Raw genomic sequence first — 14,263 nt, 5'->3', positions numbered from 1 at the left:
TTTTGGTGCCGTGACCCGGATAGAGCTTCTCACCTCAATCCAGATTGAAACTTCAAGCACAACAAAGATCTGATCCAAAAGAAGATCCAGGCTGAATTTCCCTGTACACCCAAGGGTTGGTGAGTGATTCTCTATCCAAAAGAACCTTTAAGACCAGTACAAATGTGTTATCCTCTGCACCGTCAGAGAAGAGTTAACAGACAGCTGTAGGGTTTGGTTAACCACATGGACTCAAAAGTTACTGAGTCAGTCAGATTGGATTTGACAAAGAAATTTGGGATTCAACCAGAAAAAGTTTGGTCCATTGAAGAATGCAAAAAGGTACTTGGTGCTTGTATTCGGAAGAAAAATATGAAGGGCATGATCTGCTGCCACAGAGAATTTACTCTATCCATTGCACAAGAACAGGGTGATAGAGGGCCGAGTGGTTAAGGCGATGGACTGCTAATTCCTTGTCCTCTGCACGCGTGGGTTCGAATCCCATCCTCGTCGTCCGATGGCTTTAGTGTTTCGGAGAGCCCCGTGCACCTGGCCTAGCCGCTCAAAGCACCTTGCTGTCAACTTTAATGTCCTCTTTCTAAAAATAGCTGCAGAAAAACACCACAGCCAAACTTCAAGCAGAACGCCAAGTGACGAGGTGGCCGAGTGGTTAAGGCGATGGACTGCTAATCCATTGTGCTCTGCACGCGTGGGTTCGAATCCCATCCTCGTCGTTTGCTGGCTTTAGCGCTTGAGAGAACGCATCTCGTCTGGCAAAGCTGCTCAAAGCCCCTTGCTAACAACTTTACTGTCCTCGCACTAAAAATAGCTGCAATAGCTTCAAGCAGCGTGCCAAGTGATGAGGTGGCCGAGTGGTTAAGGCGATGGACTGCTGATCCATTGTGCTCTGCACGCGTGGGTTCGAATCCCGTCCTCGTCGACCAATGGCTTTAGTGTTTCAGAGAGCCTAGTGCACCTGGCATAGCTGCTCAAAGCACCTCGCTGCCAACTTCAATGTCCTCGTTCGAAAAATAGCTGCAGAAAAACACCACAGCCAAACTTCAGACGGAACACCAAGTGACGAGGTGGCCGAGTGGTTAAGGCGATGGACTGCTAATCCATTGTGCTCTGCTTCATGAAGCTCTGAATCTTTTGTTTCGAATCAGTGGTTCGAAGCGTGTATCAAACTGCCAAAGTCACATGATTTCACTAAAAGAGGCTTTGTTACGACATAACTGTTTTGAAACGTTTCGAAATGTCAGTGGTTCACCGCTGGGGGCCATCTCTGTGAACCCATGAATCATGCGGATTCACTGAGAACCATTGAACAAGTGTCTATGGTTTTTACCTGATCTCTGATCAGCTTTATACATTTGTAGACGTTTTAATTAGACATTAGTATAATTAGAAAGAGTAATAGTAGCCAATAGTGTTTTATCAGCCTGTTTAGCTGAGCCATCCATGGAACAAACAAAACAAGACCTGAAAATTGATAAAAGAACACATATTACACAGACACTTGACATGTAATATTATTTGATTATAAGTTAATTGCATTTGATAGATTTTACTTCCAATAAAACATTGGCAATGTGTTTGTAAAAGGTCTTTTTATGCACGTTTGGCCTGAGTTTTTGTGGCAGCGTGTGGCGTCTCGAAAGCTTGCAAACAGTGAATCATTTTGTGAAGTAATTGGTTCAATTGATTCGGAGCTTTGAAAAGCTTCGTTTCTCCCATCACTGCTTACGACACACCATGGTGTTCTCTAACTGAATCACGTTTTAAGAATAGCTGCAGAAAAAGCTTGTGTTAATGTCTGAAACCATTGTTGAGACCAGGATCATTACAACAAGCCAGCTGGTGCTAGAATACGACCATTAAGAAAACAAAGACACTCCAAACATGCTCTGAGGAAGGCCTTCATCAGACTCGGGCTTTCACTGCTACAACGAATGCAACACACGGCAGAAACCAAAACACAACTCTTTTTTTTCAACCAATTATTAAGCCTCCTAAGAGGCTGACAAAAATTGCCAAGGCTGACTGTATTTCAAGTCATCCCAGCGGGGTATTGGGTAAAGTTTTCAACCAGCAATGATCACGCCTCGGATAAACCTCATAGGCTACGATATTGCCTCTGCGAAAGAATGCCGGAGAAAGTCGCAACGTCTTCTGTGCACCTATCTGCACATGGAACGACAGGGTGGTATCAAGCTTTAAACTACCATTCAATCAGCATTTTGGCCCTGATGGATGAATGGTGTGTCTACGAAACAGGCAAGCGATGTGCACAAAAAGGTTTATTCCTTGTACTCTCTTCACTTAAAGAAAAAAAGTGTGCTGTTTCCTTAAATCTAAGGGGGAGAGAATTATGGGTATCCTGGCAGCAAAGGGCAGGAGTCATAATCCTCAATCTCCAAGAACATGTTTGAGTTCGGGATCGATTCAACGAGCCCCCTACGAGGTTGGGTAGGATAATGAAGAGTGCAAGGACACTGCAAACATATTCTGAGGGAGGTCCAATGCCAGCTTTGTTACCTTTTTCTAGACTCTGGCGTTCTCCCTAGGTTCTTCTAGGACTGCTAATTCATTGTGCTGAGGTAAAGCTACCAAAATCTGGGCCTATAACCCAGATTGAAACCATCCTCTGCTGTAACTCCTTTACTTATAAACACGTTCTGTTCCTACTTGAAGAAAAGCTACCACAGCGCTATGCTGAAACTATAACCATTCTCAACAGATCTCATCTGTTGCAGAGGAGCATTTAATGTATGCCTAAATGCAAGTCATTTTGAAAACGCCCTGTGAATAGGAGCTTTTCTCTAACAAGCAGAGTTGCGCAGCGGAAGTGTGCGGGGCCCATAACTCAGAGGTCAATGGATCGAGACCATCCTCTACTAAAGCGGTTTTATTTATATTCATGTCCTGTTCCTACTCAAAGAAAAGCTAGCAAAACACTGTGCTGAATCCATAAACCTTTACTCTGTTTGCCTTTTTTAAACACCAAGCCTATTGTTGTCACTGAAGCAGAAGTAATGGGGGCAGGTGGGTGCTGGCCTTTTACAGCCTCAGTGGCCTAATGGATAAGGCACTGGCCTCCTAAGCCAGGGATTGTGGGTTCGAGTCCCATCTGGGGTGGTTTAAAGCAGAGTGGCGCAGCGGAAGCGTGCTGGGCCCATAACCCAGAGGTCGATGGATCGAAACCATCCTCTGCTAAAACTGTTTTACTTATAAACACGTTCTGTTCCTACTTGAGGTAAAGCTACCAAAACGCTATTCTGAAACCATAACCATTTTCAACAGATCTCATCTGTGACAGCGGAGCATTCAATGTACGCCTAAACGCAAGTCATTTTGAAAAAACCTGTGAATGGACGGTTGCTCACAGCAAGCAGAGTGGCGCAGCGGAAGCGTGCTGGGCCCATAACCCAGAGGTCGATGGATCGAAACCATCCTCTGCTAAAACTCTTTCATTTACATACATGTCGTGTTCCTACTCAAAGTAAGGCTACCAAAACGCTATTCTGAAAGCATAGCTATTGTGAGAGGTTTCTGTAGTGTAGTGGTCATCACGTTCGCCTAACACGCGAAAGGTCCTCGGTTCGAAACCGAGCAGAAACAGCGGTTAGCTTTTGACCGAAAATATAAACTGTTTGCAACACCAGTAGGAATTAGCTCCTCTTCCTTTTACGCCTTTTAAGAGGCATGCGCCAAATGGTTTCTGTCTCCGTCCGAAAGTGACAGGTTTCCGTAGTGTAGTGGTTATCACGTTCGCCTCACACGCGAAAGGTCCCCAGTTCGAAACTGGGCGGAAACAGGGAGTTGCTTTTGCCAACATTTCCTAAGGGATTTTCTTTTGAGCAGATCAGTACACCTGCTGCGCAATTTGCGGTGTAAACTCTTCAAAGAAAAGGCACAAAAATAAAACAAGCGACCAGTGAGGTTTCCTGTAATGGCAAACAGTTGGTTTGCTACTAAAAGTAGCAGCTTTTTGCCATTTTAAGAGCACTGCGCAGTCTGCCGTTTCAGTCGTCGTCAACAAGCGTGCGCTAAAAACGATCGGAATGCCTTAGTCCCCGCGTTTCCGTGGTGTAGCGGTTATCACGTTCGCTTTACACGCGAAAGGTCCCCAGTTCGAAACTGGGCGGAAACAGGTGAGGCTTTTGTAATATACATGCCGAACTGGCTCTCCAGTAAGAGGATGTCCACGCTGCAAAGTTCCTACTTTTGAGCTAGGTGAAGGCAATCGTACTAAGGAGCTCTAGGCAGACTGCCATGCCGAAGGAGCTCTGTCCTGTTTGTGGAATTTACATTGACTGTCACTCTTAGCACTCTTTTCCTTATAAGCCTTTTATGAAGCGTACACCAGAAGATTTCTCTCTTTGTCCACAAGACAGGTTTCCGTAGTGTAGTGGTTATCACGTTCACCTCGCACGTGTGGGATTACAAATTTAAGAATCTGTTTAAGATCTGCTGATCCTACATCCTGACATAACATCACATGGAATACTATGGTGAAGTACATTGTATTTAGCATTTTAAGGTAAAAAGGATGACTTTCTAAGAAAGTCATATACTCTTGAAAGATGTCCCAACGTCTCCTGGTCTCTGCTTCGGCGAGGAAAAAGTTTCCTACAGTTTTGGTGCCGTGACCCGGATAGAGCTTCTCACCTCAATCCAGATTGAAACTTCAAGCACAACAAAGATCTGATCCAAAAGAAGATCCAGGCTGAATTTCCCTGTACACCCAAGGGTTGGTGAGTGATTCTCTATCCAAAAGAACCTTTAAGACCAGTACAAATGTGTTATCCTCTGCACCGTCAGAGAAGAGTTAACAGACAGCTGTAGGGTTTGGTTAACCACATGGACTCAAAAGTTACTGAGTCAGTCAGATTGGATTTGACAAAGAAATTTGGGATTCAACCAGAAAAAGTTTGGTCCATTGAAGAATGCAAAAAGGTACTTGGTGCTTGTATTCGGAAGAAAAATATGAAGGGCATGATCTGCTGCCACAGAGAATTTACTCTATCCATTGCACAAGAACAGGGTGATAGAGGGCCGAGTGGTTAAGGCGATGGACTGCTAATTCCTTGTCCTCTGCACGCGTGGGTTCGAATCCCATCCTCGTCGTCCGATGGCTTTAGTGTTTCGGAGAGCCCCGTGCACCTGGCCTAGCCGCTCAAAGCACCTTGCTGTCAACTTTAATGTCCTCTTTCTAAAAATAGCTGCAGAAAAACACCACAGCCAAACTTCAAGCAGAACGCCAAGTGACGAGGTGGCCGAGTGGTTAAGGCGATGGACTGCTAATCCATTGTGCTCTGCACGCGTGGGTTCGAATCCCATCCTCGTCGTTTGCTGGCTTTAGCGCTTGAGAGAACGCATCTCGTCTGGCAAAGCTGCTCAAAGCCCCTTGCTAACAACTTTACTGTCCTCGCACTAAAAATAGCTGCAATAGCTTCAAGCAGCGTGCCAAGTGATGAGGTGGCCGAGTGGTTAAGGCGATGGACTGCTGATCCATTGTGCTCTGCACGCGTGGGTTCGAATCCCGTCCTCGTCGACCAATGGCTTTAGTGTTTCAGAGAGCCTAGTGCACCTGGCATAGCTGCTCAAAGCACCTCGCTGCCAACTTCAATGTCCTCGTTCGAAAAATAGCTGCAGAAAAACACCACAGCCAAACTTCAGACGGAACACCAAGTGACGAGGTGGCCGAGTGGTTAAGGCGATGGACTGCTAATCCATTGTGCTCTGCTTCATGAAGCTCTGAATCTTTTGTTTCGAATCAGTGGTTCGAAGCGTGTATCAAACTGCCAAAGTCACATGATTTCACTAAAAGAGGCTTTGTTACGACATAACTGTTTTGAAACGTTTCGAAATGTCAGTGGTTCACCGCTGGGGGCCATCTCTGTGAACCCATGAATCATGCGGATTCACTGAGAACCATTGAACAAGTGTCTATGGTTTTTACCTGATCTCTGATCAGCTTTATACATTTGTAGACGTTTTAATTAGACATTAGTATAATTAGAAAGAGTAATAGTAGCCAATAGTGTTTTATCAGCCTGTTTAGCTGAGCCATCCATGGAACAAACAAAACAAGACCTGAAAATTGATAAAAGAACACATATTACACAGACACTTGACATGTAATATTATTTGATTATAAGTTAATTGCATTTGATAGATTTTACTTCCAATAAAACATTGGCAATGTGTTTGTAAAAGGTCTTTTTATGCACGTTTGGCCTGAGTTTTTGTGGCAGCGTGTGGCGTCTCGAAAGCTTGCAAACAGTGAATCATTTTGTGAAGTAATTGGTTCAATTGATTCGGAGCTTTGAAAAGCTTCGTTTCTCCCATCACTGCTTACGACACACCATGGTGTTCTCTAACTGAATCACGTTTTAAGAATAGCTGCAGAAAAAGCTTGTGTTCATGTCTGAAACCATTGTTGAGACCAGGATCATTACAACAAGCCAGCTGGTGCTAGAATACGACCATTAAGAAAACAAAGACACTCCAAACATGCTCTGAGGAAGGCCTTCATCAGACTCGGGCTTTCACTGCTACAACGAATGCAACACACGGCAGAAACCAAAACACAACTCTTTTTTTTCAACCAATTATTAAGCCTCCTAAGAGGCTGACAAAAATTGCCAAGGCTGACTGTATTTCAAGTCATCCCAGCGGGGTATTGGGTAAAGTTTTCAACCAGCAATGATCACGCCTCGGATAAACCTCATAGGCTACGATATTGCCTCTGCGAAAGAATGCCGGAGAAAGTCGCAACGTCTTCTGTGCACCTATCTGCACATGGAACGACAGGGTGGTATCAAGCTTTAAACTACCATTCAATCAGCATTTTGGCCCTGATGGATGAATGGTGTGTCTACGAAACAGGCAAGCGATGTGCACAAAAAGGTTTATTCCTTGTACTCTCTTCACTTAAAGAAAAAAAGTGTGCTGTTTCCTTAAATCTAAGGGGGAGAGAATTATGGGTATCCTGGCAGCAAAGGGCAGGAGTCATAATCCTCAATCTCCAAGAACATGTTTGAGTTCGGGATCGATTCAACGAGCCCCCTACGAGGTTGGGTAGGATAATGAAGAGTGCAAGGACACTGCAAACATATTCTGAGGGAGGTCCAATGCCAGCTTTGTTACCTTTTTCTAGACTCTGGCGTTCTCCCTAGGTTCTTCTAGGACTGCTAATTCATTGTGCTGAGGTAAAGCTACCAAAATCTGGGCCTATAACCCAGATTGAAACCATCCTCTGCTGTAACTCCTTTACTTATAAACACGTTCTGTTCCTACTTGAAGAAAAGCTACCACAGCGCTATGCTGAAACTATAACCATTCTCAACAGATCTCATCTGTTGCAGAGGAGCATTTAATGTATGCCTAAATGCAAGTCATTTTGAAAACGCCTGTGAATAGGAGCTTTTCTCTAACAAGCAGAGTTGCGCAGCGGAAGTGTGCGGGGCCCATAACTCAGAGGTCAATGGATCGAGACCATCCTCTACTAAAGCGGTTTTATTTATATTCATGTCCTGTTCCTACTCAAAGAAAAGCTAGCAAAACACTGTGCTGAATCCATAAACCTTTACTCTGTTTGCCTTTTTTAAACACCAAGCCTATTGTTGTCACTGAAGCAGAAGTAATGGGGGCAGGTGGGTGCTGGCCTTTTACAGCCTCAGTGGCCTAATGGATAAGGCACTGGCCTCCTAAGCCAGGGATTGTGGGTTCGAGTCCCATCTGGGGTGGTTTAAAGCAGAGTGGCGCAGCGGAAGCGTGCTGGGCCCATAACCCAGAGGTCGATGGATCGAAACCATCCTCTGCTAAAACTGTTTTACTTATAAACACGTTCTGTTCCTACTTGAGGTAAAGCTACCAAAACGCTATTCTGAAACCATAACCATTTTCAACAGATCTCATCTGTGACAGCGGAGCATTCAATGTACGCCTAAACGCAAGTCATTTTGAAAAAACCTGTGAATGGACGGTTGCTCACAGCAAGCAGAGTGGCGCAGCGGAAGCGTGCTGGGCCCATAACCCAGAGGTCGATGGATCGAAACCATCCTCTGCTAAAACTCTTTCATTTACATACATGTCGTGTTCCTACTCAAAGTAAGGCTACCAAAACGCTATTCTGAAAGCATAGCTATTGTGAGAGGTTTCTGTAGTGTAGTGGTCATCACGTTCGCCTAACACGCGAAAGGTCCTCGGTTCGAAACCGAGCAGAAACAGCGGTTAGCTTTTGACCGAAAATATAAACTGTTTGCAACACCAGTAGGAATTAGCTCCTCTTCCTTTTACGCCTTTTAAGAGGCATGCGCCAAATGGTTTCTGTCTCCGTCCGAAAGTGACAGGTTTCCGTAGTGTAGTGGTTATCACGTTCGCCTCACACGCGAAAGGTCCCCAGTTCGAAACTGGGCGGAAACAGGGAGTTGCTTTTGCCAACATTTCCTAAGGGATTTTCTTTTGAGCAGATCAGTACACCTGCTGCGCAATTTGCGGTGTAAACTCTTCAAAGAAAAGGCACAAAAATAAAACAAGCGACCAGTGAGGTTTCCTGTAATGGCAAACAGTTGGTTTGCTACTAAAAGTAGCAGCTTTTTGCCATTTTAAGAGCACTGCGCAGTCTGCCGTTTCAGTCGTCGTCAACAAGCGTGCGCTAAAAACGATCGGAATGCCTTAGTCCCCGCGTTTCCGTGGTGTAGCGGTTATCACGTTCGCTTTACACGCGAAAGGTCCCCAGTTCGAAACTGGGCGGAAACAGGTGAGGCTTTTGTAATATACATGCCGAACTGGCTCTCCAGTAAGAGGATGTCCACGCTGCAAAGTTCCTACTTTTGAGCTAGGTGAAGGCAATCGTACTAAGGAGCTCTAGGCAGACTGCCATGCCGAAGGAGCTCTGTCCTGTTTGTGGAATTTACATTGACTGTCACTCTTAGCACTCTTTTCCTTATAAGCCTTTTATGAAGCGTACACCAGAAGATTTCTCTCTTTGTCCACAAGACAGGTTTCCGTAGTGTAGTGGTTATCACGTTCACCTCGCACGTGTGGGATTACAAATTTAAGAATCTGTTTAAGATCTGCTGATCCTACATCCTGACATAACATCACATGGAATACTATGGTGAAGTACATTGTATTTAGCATTTTAAGGTAAAAAGGATGACTTTCTAAGAAAGTCATATACTCTTGAAAGATGTCCCAACGTCTCCTGGTCTCTGCTTCGGCGAGGAAAAAGTTTCCTACAGTTTTGGTGCCGTGACCCGGATAGAGCTTCTCACCTCAATCCAGATTGAAACTTCAAGCACAACAAAGATCTGATCCAAAAGAAGATCCAGGCTGAATTTCCCTGTACACCCAAGGGTTGGTGAGTGATTCTCTATCCAAAAGAACCTTTAAGACCAGTACAAATGTGTTATCCTCTGCACCGTCAGAGAAGAGTTAACAGACAGCTGTAGGGTTTGGTTAACCACATGGACTCAAAAGTTACTGAGTCAGTCAGATTGGATTTGACAAAGAAATTTGGGATTCAACCAGAAAAAGTTTGGTCCATTGAAGAATGCAAAAAGGTACTTGGTGCTTGTATTCGGAAGAAAAATATGAAGGGCATGATCTGCTGCCACAGAGAATTTACTCTATCCATTGCACAAGAACAGGGTGATAGAGGGCCGAGTGGTTAAGGCGATGGACTGCTAATTCCTTGTCCTCTGCACGCGTGGGTTCGAATCCCATCCTCGTCGTCCGATGGCTTTAGTGTTTCGGAGAGCCCCGTGCACCTGGCCTAGCCGCTCAAAGCACCTTGCTGTCAACTTTAATGTCCTCTTTCTAAAAATAGCTGCAGAAAAACACCACAGCCAAACTTCAAGCAGAACGCCAAGTGACGAGGTGGCCGAGTGGTTAAGGCGATGGACTGCTAATCCATTGTGCTCTGCACGCGTGGGTTCGAATCCCATCCTCGTCGTTTGCTGGCTTTAGCGCTTGAGAGAACGCATCTCGTCTGGCAAAGCTGCTCAAAGCCCCTTGCTAACAACTTTACTGTCCTCGCACTAAAAATAGCTGCAATAGCTTCAAGCAGCGTGCCAAGTGATGAGGTGGCCGAGTGGTTAAGGCGATGGACTGCTGATCCATTGTGCTCTGCACGCGTGGGTTCGAATCCCGTCCTCGTCGACCAATGGCTTTAGTGTTTCAGAGAGCCTAGTGCACCTGGCATAGCTGCTCAAAGCACCTCGCTGCCAACTTCAATGTCCTCGTTCGAAAAATAGCTGCAGAAAAACACCACAGCCAAACTTCAGACGGAACACCAAGTGACGAGGTGGCCGAGTGGTTAAGGCGATGGACTGCTAATCCATTGTGCTCTGCTTCATGAAGCTCTGAATCTTTTGTTTCGAATCAGTGGTTCGAAGCGTGTATCAAACTGCCAAAGTCACATGATTTCACTAAAAGAGGCTTTGTTACGACATAACTGTTTTGAAACGTTTCGAAATGTCAGTGGTTCACCGCTGGGGGCCATCTCTGTGAACCCATGAATCATGCGGATTCACTGAGAACCATTGAACAAGTGTCTATGGTTTTTACCTGATCTCTGATCAGCTTTATACATTTGTAGACGTTTTAATTAGACATTAGTATAATTAGAAAGAGTAATAGTAGCCAATAGTGTTTTATCAGCCTGTTTAGCTGAGCCATCCATGGAACAAACAAAACAAGACCTGAAAATTGATAAAAGAACACATATTACACAGACACTTGACATGTAATATTATTTGATTATAAGTTAATTGCATTTGATAGATTTTACTTCCAATAAAACATTGGCAATGTGTTTGTAAAAGGTCTTTTTATGCACGTTTGGCCTGAGTTTTTGTGGCAGCGTGTGGCGTCTCGAAAGCTTGCAAACAGTGAATCATTTTGTGAAGTAATTGGTTCAATTGATTCGGAGCTTTGAAAAGCTTCGTTTCTCCCATCACTGCTTACGACACACCATGGTGTTCTCTAACTGAATCACGTTTTAAGAATAGCTGCAGAAAAAGCTTGTGTTCATGTCTGAAACCATTGTTGAGACCAGGATCATTACAACAAGCCAGCTGGTGCTAGAATACGACCATTAAGAAAACAAAGACACTCCAAACATGCTCTGAGGAAGGCCTTCATCAGACTCGGGCTTTCACTGCTACAACGAATGCAACACACGGCAGAAACCAAAACACAACTCTTTTTTTTCAACCAATTATTAAGCCTCCTAAGAGGCTGACAAAAATTGCCAAGGCTGACTGTATTTCAAGTCATCCCAGCGGGGTATTGGGTAAAGTTTTCAACCAGCAATGATCACGCCTCGGATAAACCTCATAGGCTACGATATTGCCTCTGCGAAAGAATGCCGGAGAAAGTCGCAACGTCTTCTGTGCACCTATCTGCACATGGAACGACAGGGTGGTATCAAGCTTTAAACTACCATTCAATCAGCATTTTGGCCCTGATGGATGAATGGTGTGTCTACGAAACAGGCAAGCGATGTGCACAAAAAGGTTTATTCCTTGTACTCTCTTCACTTAAAGAAAAAAAGTGTGCTGTTTCCTTAAATCTAAGGGGGAGAGAATTATGGGTATCCTGGCAGCAAAGGGCAGGAGTCATAATCCTCAATCTCCAAGAACATGTTTGAGTTCGGGATCGATTCAACGAGCCCCCTACGAGGTTGGGTAGGATAATGAAGAGTGCAAGGACACTGCAAACATATTCTGAGGGAGGTCCAATGCCAGCTTTGTTACCTTTTTCTAGACTCTGGCGTTCTCCCTAGGTTCTTCTAGGACTGCTAATTCATTGTGCTGAGGTAAAGCTACCAAAATCTGGGCCTATAACCCAGATTGAAACCATCCTCTGCTGTAACTCCTTTACTTATAAACACGTTCTGTTCCTACTTGAAGAAAAGCTACCACAGCGCTATGCTGAAACTATAACCATTCTCAACAGATCTCATCTGCTGCAGAGGAGCATTTAATGTATGCCTAAATGCAAGTCATTTTGAAAACGCCCGTGAATAGGAGCTTTTCTCTAACAAGCAGAGTTGCGCAGCGGAAGTGTGCGGGGCCCATAACTCAGAGGTCAATGGATCGAGACCATCCTCTACTAAAGCGGTTTTATTTATATTCATGTCCTGTTCCTACTCAAAGAAAAGCTAGCAAAACACTGTGCTGAATCCATAAACCTTTACTCTGTTTGCCTTTTTTAAACACCAAGCCTATTGTTGTCACTGAAGCAGAAGTAATGGGGGCAGGTGGGTGCTGGCCTTTTACAGCCTCAGTGGCCTAATGGATAAGGCACTGGCCTCCTAAGCCAGGGATTGTGGGTTCGAGTCCCATCTGGGGTGGTTTAAAGCAGAGTGGCGCAGCGGAAGCGTGCTGGGCCCATAACCCAGAGGTCGATGGATCGAAACCATCCTCTGCTAAAACTGTTTTACTTATAAACACGTTCTGTTCCTACTTGAGGTAAAGCTACCAAAACGCTATTCTGAAACCATAACCATTTTCAACAGATCTCATCTGTGACAGCGGAGCATTCAATGTACGCCTAAACGCAAGTCATTTTGAAAAAACCTGTGAATGGACGGTTGCTCACAGCAAGCAGAGTGGCGCAGCGGAAGCGTGCTGGGCCCATAACCCAGAGGTCGATGGATCGAAACCATCCTCTGCTAAAACTCTTTCATTTACATACATGTCGTGTTCCTACTCAAAGTAAGGCTACCAAAACGCTATTCTGAAAGCATAGCTATTGTGAGAGGTTTCTGTAGTGTAGTGGTCATCACGTTCGCCTAACACGCGAAAGGTCCTCGGTTCGAAACCGAGCAGAAACAGCGGTTAGCTTTTGACCGAAAATATAAACTGTTTGCAACACCAGTAGGAATTAGCTCCTCTTCCTTTTACGCCTTTTAAGAGGCATGCGCCAAATGGTTTCTGTCTCCGTCCGAAAGTGACAGGTTTCCGTAGTGTAGTGGTTATCACGTTCGCCTCACACGCGAAAGGTCCCCAGTTCGAAACTGGGCGGAAACAGGGAGTTGCTTTTGCCAACATTTCCTAAGGGATTTTCTTTTGAGCAGATCAGTACACCTGCTGCGCAATTTGCGGTGTAAACTCTTCAAAGAAAAGGCACAAAAATAAAACAAGCGACCAGTGAGGTTTCCTGTAATGGCAAACAGTTGGTTTGCTACTAAAAGTAGCAGCTTTTTGCCATTTTAAGAGCACTGCGCAGTCTGCCGTTTCAGTCGTCGTCAACAAGCGTGCGCTAAAAACGATCGGAATGCCTTAGTCCCCGCGTTTCCGTGGTGTAGCGGTTATCACGTTCGCTTTACACGCGAAAGGTCCCCAGTTCGAAACTGGGCGGAAACAGGTGAGGCTTTTGTAATATACATGCCGAACTGGCTCTCCAGTAAGAGGATGTCCACGCTGCAAAGTTCCTACTTTTGAGCTAGGTGAAGGCAATCGTACTAAGGAGCTCTAGGCAGACTGCCATGCCGAAGGAGCTCTGTCCTGTTTGTGGAATTTACATTGACTGTCACTCTTAGCACTCTTTTCCTTATAAGCCTTTTATGAAGCGTACACCAGAAGATTTCTCTCTTTGTCCACAAGACAGGTTTCCGTAGTGTAGTGGTTATCACGTTCACCTCGCACGTGTGGGATTACAAATTTAAGAATCTGTTTAAGATCTGCTGATCCTACATCCTGACATAACATCACATGGAATACTATGGTGAAGTACATTGTATTTAGCATTTTAAGGTAAAAAGGATGACTTTCTAAGAAAGTCATATACTCTTGAAAGATGTCCCTAACGTCTCCTGGTCTCTGCTTCGGCGAGGAAAAAGTTTCCTACAGTTTCGGTGCCGTGACCCGGATAGAGCTTCTCACCTCAATCCAGATTGAAACTTCAAGCACAACAAAGATCTGATCCAAAAGAAGATCCAGGCTGAATTTCCCTGTACACCCAAGGGTTGGTGAGTGATTCTCTATCCAAAAGAACCTTTAAGACCAGTACAAATGTGTTATCCTCTGCACCGTCAGAGAAGAGTTAACAGACAGCTGTAGGGTTTGGTTAACCACATGGACTCAAAAGTTACTGAGTCAGTCAGATTGGATTTGACAAAGAAATTTGGGATTCAACCAGAAAAAGTTTGGTCCATTGAAGAATGCAAAAAGGTACTTGGTGCTTGTATTCGGAAGAAAAATATGAAGGGCATGATCTGCTGCCACAGAGAATTTACTCTATCCATTGCACAAGAACAGGGTGA

The 14,263-nt window shown here is 44.7% G+C and overlaps 22 non-coding genes across 22 annotated transcripts; 19 read left to right on the top strand and 3 right to left on the bottom strand.

The window, feature by feature from the left end:
* Positions 1 to 631: 631 nt before the first annotated feature.
* Positions 632 to 713, top strand: trnas-gcu (transfer RNA serine (anticodon GCU)). Its single transcript has one exon. It is a non-coding gene; the product is annotated as a tRNA-Ser (tRNA).
* A 124-nt stretch (positions 714 to 837) lies between these two features.
* Positions 838 to 919, top strand: trnas-gcu (transfer RNA serine (anticodon GCU)). The gene has a single exon. It is a non-coding gene; the product is annotated as a tRNA-Ser (tRNA).
* Positions 920 to 1,987: 1,068 nt separating this feature from the next.
* LOC127519451 (U4 spliceosomal RNA) lies at positions 1,988 to 2,128 on the bottom strand. The gene has a single exon (XR_007931849.1). It is a non-coding gene; the product is annotated as a U4 spliceosomal RNA (small nuclear RNA).
* Positions 2,129 to 3,044: 916 nt separating this feature from the next.
* On the top strand, positions 3,045 to 3,117 carry trnar-ccu (transfer RNA arginine (anticodon CCU)). The gene has a single exon. It is a non-coding gene; the product is annotated as a tRNA-Arg (tRNA).
* A 410-nt stretch (positions 3,118 to 3,527) lies between these two features.
* trnav-aac (transfer RNA valine (anticodon AAC)) lies at positions 3,528 to 3,600 on the top strand. Its single transcript has one exon. It is a non-coding gene; the product is annotated as a tRNA-Val (tRNA).
* A 123-nt stretch (positions 3,601 to 3,723) lies between these two features.
* trnav-cac (transfer RNA valine (anticodon CAC)) lies at positions 3,724 to 3,796 on the top strand. The gene has a single exon. It is a non-coding gene; the product is annotated as a tRNA-Val (tRNA).
* Positions 3,797 to 4,059: 263 nt separating this feature from the next.
* Positions 4,060 to 4,132, top strand: trnav-uac (transfer RNA valine (anticodon UAC)). Its single transcript has one exon. It is a non-coding gene; the product is annotated as a tRNA-Val (tRNA).
* A 1,116-nt stretch (positions 4,133 to 5,248) lies between these two features.
* On the top strand, positions 5,249 to 5,330 carry trnas-gcu (transfer RNA serine (anticodon GCU)). The gene has a single exon. It is a non-coding gene; the product is annotated as a tRNA-Ser (tRNA).
* Positions 5,331 to 5,454: 124 nt separating this feature from the next.
* On the top strand, positions 5,455 to 5,536 carry trnas-gcu (transfer RNA serine (anticodon GCU)). Its single transcript has one exon. It is a non-coding gene; the product is annotated as a tRNA-Ser (tRNA).
* A 1,068-nt stretch (positions 5,537 to 6,604) lies between these two features.
* On the bottom strand, positions 6,605 to 6,745 carry LOC127519450 (U4 spliceosomal RNA). Its single transcript, XR_007931848.1, has one exon. It is a non-coding gene; the product is annotated as a U4 spliceosomal RNA (small nuclear RNA).
* A 915-nt stretch (positions 6,746 to 7,660) lies between these two features.
* trnar-ccu (transfer RNA arginine (anticodon CCU)) lies at positions 7,661 to 7,733 on the top strand. The gene has a single exon. It is a non-coding gene; the product is annotated as a tRNA-Arg (tRNA).
* A 410-nt stretch (positions 7,734 to 8,143) lies between these two features.
* On the top strand, positions 8,144 to 8,216 carry trnav-aac (transfer RNA valine (anticodon AAC)). Its single transcript has one exon. It is a non-coding gene; the product is annotated as a tRNA-Val (tRNA).
* A 123-nt stretch (positions 8,217 to 8,339) lies between these two features.
* trnav-cac (transfer RNA valine (anticodon CAC)) lies at positions 8,340 to 8,412 on the top strand. The gene has a single exon. It is a non-coding gene; the product is annotated as a tRNA-Val (tRNA).
* A 263-nt stretch (positions 8,413 to 8,675) lies between these two features.
* trnav-uac (transfer RNA valine (anticodon UAC)) lies at positions 8,676 to 8,748 on the top strand. Its single transcript has one exon. It is a non-coding gene; the product is annotated as a tRNA-Val (tRNA).
* Positions 8,749 to 9,864: 1,116 nt separating this feature from the next.
* Positions 9,865 to 9,946, top strand: trnas-gcu (transfer RNA serine (anticodon GCU)). The gene has a single exon. It is a non-coding gene; the product is annotated as a tRNA-Ser (tRNA).
* Positions 9,947 to 10,070: 124 nt separating this feature from the next.
* On the top strand, positions 10,071 to 10,152 carry trnas-gcu (transfer RNA serine (anticodon GCU)). Its single transcript has one exon. It is a non-coding gene; the product is annotated as a tRNA-Ser (tRNA).
* Positions 10,153 to 11,220: 1,068 nt separating this feature from the next.
* LOC127519449 (U4 spliceosomal RNA) lies at positions 11,221 to 11,361 on the bottom strand. Its single transcript, XR_007931847.1, has one exon. It is a non-coding gene; the product is annotated as a U4 spliceosomal RNA (small nuclear RNA).
* Positions 11,362 to 12,276: 915 nt separating this feature from the next.
* On the top strand, positions 12,277 to 12,349 carry trnar-ccu (transfer RNA arginine (anticodon CCU)). The gene has a single exon. It is a non-coding gene; the product is annotated as a tRNA-Arg (tRNA).
* A 252-nt stretch (positions 12,350 to 12,601) lies between these two features.
* Positions 12,602 to 12,673, top strand: trnam-cau (transfer RNA methionine (anticodon CAU)). Its single transcript has one exon. It is a non-coding gene; the product is annotated as a tRNA-Met (tRNA).
* Positions 12,674 to 12,759: 86 nt separating this feature from the next.
* trnav-aac (transfer RNA valine (anticodon AAC)) lies at positions 12,760 to 12,832 on the top strand. The gene has a single exon. It is a non-coding gene; the product is annotated as a tRNA-Val (tRNA).
* A 123-nt stretch (positions 12,833 to 12,955) lies between these two features.
* trnav-cac (transfer RNA valine (anticodon CAC)) lies at positions 12,956 to 13,028 on the top strand. Its single transcript has one exon. It is a non-coding gene; the product is annotated as a tRNA-Val (tRNA).
* Positions 13,029 to 13,291: 263 nt separating this feature from the next.
* Positions 13,292 to 13,364, top strand: trnav-uac (transfer RNA valine (anticodon UAC)). Its single transcript has one exon. It is a non-coding gene; the product is annotated as a tRNA-Val (tRNA).
* Positions 13,365 to 14,263: the final 899 nt, after the last annotated feature.

This window comes from Ctenopharyngodon idella, chromosome 9 (genome assembly GCF_019924925.1).
Source record: "Ctenopharyngodon idella isolate HZGC_01 chromosome 9, HZGC01, whole genome shotgun sequence".
Lineage (NCBI taxonomy): Eukaryota > Metazoa > Chordata > Actinopteri > Cypriniformes > Xenocyprididae > Ctenopharyngodon > Ctenopharyngodon idella.
Note: the sequence above shows the minus strand (reverse complement) of the source record. Positions and strands in the feature narration are given on the sequence as shown.